The sequence below is a fragment of the Pinus tabuliformis genome, chromosome 9 (assembly GCF_031772625.1).
Source record: "Pinus tabuliformis cultivar Carrire ecotype Pingquan chromosome 9, CPIR1, whole genome shotgun sequence".
NCBI lineage: Eukaryota > Viridiplantae > Streptophyta > Pinopsida > Pinales > Pinaceae > Pinus > Pinus tabuliformis.
This window is the reverse complement of record NC_142307.1, coordinates 719,158,347-719,164,305: the sequence shown is the minus strand read 5'-3', so window position 1 is coordinate 719,164,305 and position 5,959 is coordinate 719,158,347.

The following is a 5,959-nucleotide window of genomic DNA, read 5'->3' as shown; positions in this document are numbered from 1 at the left end:
ATTGGAGTATTTGAAGCCTTGGAAGACTTCTTCTTGCTCTTTGTAGTCACGATACCAATCATACCATCAGCGGCATGAGATCCCGAAGGAGTAGCAGCGATTTGATTCGATTTTGGAAGATCTGGGATCTTCCCGTGTAACGTACCCGACTGAGTGTAAACTAAGTCAAGGTATTGTGCCTGAGCAATGACTTGCTCCTCGATAACTACTCCGGCCTTAGCTACATCTTCAGTAATCTTCGGTAATAATGATTTGACAAACCATTCAGCTAAGATTTGGTCCGGGATAAAAACTTTCACTAACCTCCTACGACGTCTCCACTCATGGATGTGATCAGAAATGTACGTGGACGTCGATTGTTTTAGTGAAGTTAATAACTCCGTGCCGTTATCGTATCTGACCGGCAACTGAAAGTGAGTTAAGAACGAGGTAGCTAACTGGCTAAAGTTGTAAAAAGAGGCCCGTGGTAACTCAACGTACCACTTGGCCGCGAGACCAATGAGTGTACGCTGGAAAAGACGTAAGCGGATCGAATCATCCGAGATAGAATTCGAAGCACACCAGAGGTGGTAAGTCATCACATGATTGGACGGATCCTCTCCAGACTTACCTTCGAACTTGGGTATGTCGCTGGGCAACTTATTTGGCATTGGCGGCCAGAACTGAAGATATTGAATTGGATCATTAGTTAGGCGCGTCAAGTCGGGTAAATCCAAAGTTGCAATAAACGGTAACTGCCGGTTAGGATCTCTAAAACTCTGGGTCACAATACCAGCCCCAGGAGGAGGATATCCAGGATAACTAGGAACAGGAGTCGCATTTGGGATATTATATCCTCCTGGAAAACCAGGATTAACCGGACCGTACTGGGGTTGTTGAGGTTGTTGATAAGTGTACTCAGGATACGGTTGATACTGGTAAACCGGTTGTTGGACAACTTGCCCATGTTGGTACTGTCCCTGGTACGAAGGTTGAACAAATTGAGGTTGAGTAGTGACAACCGTACTTATACCAGGCTGACCTACAGGCATCTGGACCGTGGTTTGAATCGTAGATCCAGACAACGGTAAAGATGTCTGAGGTGTGGTAACAGGGACAGTAGAAACTGGAGCCGTCGATACTCTAGAAGTAAGTATGGTAGATGTAGCGGTAGTTGTAGCAGCCGTTTGAGATGGAGTACTAGGTGCAATTGACGGCTGAGTAACTACCGAAGTTACAGAAGTTTGAACATTTGGCTGGACAGGTTGCGGTTGCTGGGTTGGACCAGAAACTACGGGTTGTCCAGCTTGAGGAACCATCTGTACACTTGGCTGCAACACCTGTTGACCCTGTGATGGATCCCACACTAACATTCCAGGGTATTGACCCGTAACAGGTTGAGGATACTGAGATCCATAACCAGATTGAGGGTAGGATTGATAATTGTAAGGTGCAGTTCCCATACTTGGAACATATGACTGACCTTGAGGCGGTTGATAACCTTGACTTGAGTATTGACCTTGAGGTTGATAACCTTGAGGTAAATACTGATACTGGGGTTGACCTTGACCTTGAGGTTGGTACCCTTGAGGTTGATAACCTTGGGGTTGATACCCTTGAGGTTGCCATCCTGGGGGTTGCCATCCTTGAGGTTGATATTGATACTGAGGTTGACCTTGGGGTACATATTGAGGCTGAGGTTGACCTTGAGGCACGTATTGCACCATAGGTACATACTGACTTTGAGGTTGCCCCCCAGACACGATTTGTGTACCTTGAGGTTGCCCCCCAGGCGGTAATTGGCCACCTTGAGGTTGGGAAACGGGAACTGAACCTGACATCATGTAAATGTCTCCTACACCCAATGGTATATTACCACTGTTTCCAGCAAATAACCCATGATCAACGGGTTGAGGAGATGCCCCCGCAAAGGTACCAGAAAGTGACTGATACCCAGTGGGAACAGAAGGACCGCCGTGTAAAAAAGATTCAGGACTTTGAGTAAACACGGACGACTGACCAGACATATTTACAGGAGTATGAATACCTCCAGGTGGAAAAGGAGTACGAGGTGTAGAAAAACCTACTGAGTTGTCTAAAAAATTGGTTAACGCAAGGTACCAAGAAGTACTTCTAGGAGGACTGTAAAAGATGGATTCACGCTCCCTTAGATCAATAGTAAGTTGACCTTCAAGGTGAGAGACACCTATATCCTCTTCTGGAGCAAGTTCTTCTATAGCAATCAAACCAGAAGGTAGATTTTCGGTGATAATTCTTTCTATTCTTGGTGAATCTGGAACACTAGAAGTTGGAGTAACAGGTTCAGATATTTCTGGTTCTTCGCCTGTATCACTAGCAGACGAAAAACTACCAACAAGCTCAGAAACTGAAACAGCTTCGGGATTATAACCTGTCTCTAAACTTTGGTAATCTGGATGGACTACCAAGGAAGATTCTCCTTCTTCAGGTGAACCTACTCTGCTGTCACTAGGAGGAGTTACAAGGACCTTTAACCCTTCGTACTGACCCGGAATGTCTTCAGGAGATTCACCCCGCGATTTACGGAGTTTTCTTAACAAATCTATTCCGGTAACAATCTCAGGAGACTTGCCCCGAAGTCGACGGGACTGTCTCGGTAATTCCGCCACAATTAAAGATTTTTAACTACAACACACGAAAACAAAGTAAAAATTTCAAATCAAACCACCTAAAGTCTTCTAAAGAAGCAAACAAATTTGAAGCACACGCCTAAAGAATCTAGAGCGTCAAACCAAACACAAACAGTAGTCTTCCGGACCAAAAGCGCTAGTTGGTGATTAGGCCCAACCTCGCAGGATTCAGTACAGAAATGGCGGGTGGAACAGTTACCCCGGCAACCTGCTTAATGAATAGACCGGCACAAGTTCCTCCACTTTAACCGTCTCGAAGTGAAGTGAACCCCCGGAAAATCCAAGTGAGTATAACCGACGTCTGCTCCAGGTACAGTGGGACCTTCCCTCCACCGTCACCTCGGTAGAACCCTAAAGATTATGGTCACTAAAGTTACCAATCACAACAATTACACCTGGGGGAACAGTCTAAACTCCGACAGCACGCAAGGGCAGAGTAACAAGCTCAATCCCCTTACCGGCTCCTTGACAGTAATCCAAGGTTTACCGATAAGTGACCCCTGGCTCCTCGATAATGGTTAATCCGAGGTTTACCGTTTGTAATACGTACTGTCTGGCGTCGTTCCCAACGAGGGGGGAATGATCCCCTCACTGGTTCGGACACGAGCTCGTGCTTCTCCTTTAAGAGGAGCTTTCCCAGAGTGCAATTGAAACAATTGGATTTATTCTACTCAAGATAAACTATCTGTTTGGTTTTGTAGTCTTGGAGAGTTAAGTACTCACCTACTCCAAGACCCTAGCCTAAGCTATGTTGGTGTTTCAGAGCCCTAGAAAAATAAAAATTACTAGATTGATTTTAATTTAAGCGTTACTTTTAAGGTTGTTTCTTAAGTCAAAAGGTGATGGAAGTGAAACTAGTGGTGTGTTGACTCGACTCGAAACCACTACAAAATGCACCTAGGATGATTTACCCACTACTTTACTTTTTCGATGAATTGCTTAACTAAAAAGTTGAGAGAATGCAATTTTTATAAAAGCAACTTCTTAATTAAAGACAATCAAAGAAACAATTCGTTTGTCTTTTCCAAGCATAAAAACATGACCGCTCTTTACTTGCATGAAAAAACTCTTTTTCTTCCAAAACTTTAAATGCTACTTGAAACAAAACTTTTAAAAGGAGATGTTTTTGTATTTTTCTTATTTAACGAAAAACATAAATCTATTTTAATAAAAATCAATTGCAAACTATGAAATCTATGAAAATTCACTCAAAAAAAACAAATCAAAAGGAAATTACCCTAATTAAACCTAATGAGGCAAAGCCAACAATGATTATTCTAAGGTGTTTTACTTGATCATAATCAAATCAAGGACTAGCTTATTGCAGAACCAAAAACTAGTCAAAACAAAACTCTAATCTTTTTGTTCTTTTGTAAAATGGAAATCAACACTTTATAAACAAGTAATTTGAAATTTGACCCAAAAGACAACTTAAATGGCAAGCTGCTCACACAAGGAGACTTTACGACAGGCCCGACTTCTAAGAAGGCTGACAAACTAGAGAGATCTAAGGCTGGACAACTTTCTACCGTCAAAGTCACTACAGGACCTATTCAAAAAATCAAACCCTAGGCCTAAACTTCGTTGAAATCCACTAAAACACTCAAAGCTCACAAAACAAGTTCAGGTGAAAATTTTTGACAGGGTACTAAAGGATCTGGGCAGAAAACACTAAGAAAAAACAAAATCTAAAAGCAATTAAAGCAAAAATGGAGTTTTCCTAAATTTTTACAGGAAGACGCAGGCAACCCGTTAGAACAGGCGTGGGCCCGCTCTGTGAAAACGGCAACAGCGCGTCCAAAGACGCACTGTGCAGTACTCAGAGGGTGCGTCCTTATGGAAAAGTTAAGAAAAACCAAATCTAACTAAATCTAAAGCTAAGCCACCCAAATACTAATTCTCACAGTCAAAAACCACAAAATAAAAATGAATTTCTCAGAGCAAAGTTCACACAAAGGAAAAGACTTTCACATTAATGGCATCCCCAGTGGAGTCGCCAATTTGTCGTGGCGGAAAAAGTCGTTTGTGCGGACACAACTGACCTCCCTAGGAGTCTAAACTCTCTAGCGACAAACAAGACAAAATGGAGCGATCTTTCTCTAAATACACCTTTTAAAACATGAAAACTACAAGTGTTTAGGCTTACCTTATTCCAAAACGCTGTTGTTGTAGTCCGTCCTTGCCGATCCGGATGAGCTCCTCCTTCACATCAATTCCTGCAACCACAAACAATCAAACAATTACCAAGCACTTGCATCTCATATAATAAAACATATATTCAACATGCAGACCAAGGAACACATGAAATAACTCATTAACACAAGCTATTGAGAAAAATGAACCAGTTTGTATTAATAACGAAACAAAGAAACTCTTACAACCTGGCCTTGGTGTTGTGCAAGTTCCTCCCAGGGTCCATCAAGGGTTTTCCTCTACTTTGACAAAGCTCACCCACTTCTAAGTAGAATCAAGCAAAGACAATCTCTCCTCACAAGGTTCTAAATGGGAGTCCTAATTCCTGCAGCATTTACCCAAAGAAAATGTATAGCTTCAACCTCCCCTCCCTCTGGCTCAATGCCTTTATTTATAGTGTTGTAAAGAGGTTATTCAGGTCCACCATCAATGGGATAATCCCCCTCTTTGGGTGGGATAGCTCCCTTATTGATGGGATAAGTTCCTCCTTAATAGGGATACATGAACCAACTGGAGGCGCATCCATTTCATCAAACTGACCTCTAGAAAGTTCTAGAAGTAACCACAAGTAACTTTTTTAAGATGAAACTTGCGCATTTTGCCTTTTACAGAAGGACGCACCTGTCCCTTAATATACAGAGCGTCCAAGGACGCAGCCTTTGTGAACATTGTGAGCGTCCCCGCAGGTAAGGCTTGAGAGAACCTGCGTCCCCAGAGATAAACACATTTTTTACAAGACTTTCTCCCTTCTTTGAGTTTGAGATGGATAGCAGAGGCATAAGACTTGCCTAAGAGGGTAGCATGACTGTTGATTGAGCCATACTAACTGTAAATAGTCATGGTGACATTTTTTAGTGTAACATGAAGCTTTGGATTTCTCTGCAGTGTTAGCCTTCCTTGCTTTCCACTTCTGTTTTCTTTTCTCCTTGCTCTTGCTTACCGTGGGTTGGGATGGTCCCCCAAATTCTGGATTACCATTCTTTCCTCTAGATTCTAGATGAGTAGCTTGTACATATACCTCATCTATACTAGTGGAATTAAACATGAGGATGGTATGCCTCATGTAGCTGTGTAGACCACCAATGTACTTCAAAAGAGTCTCTGGTGAGTCTAATGAG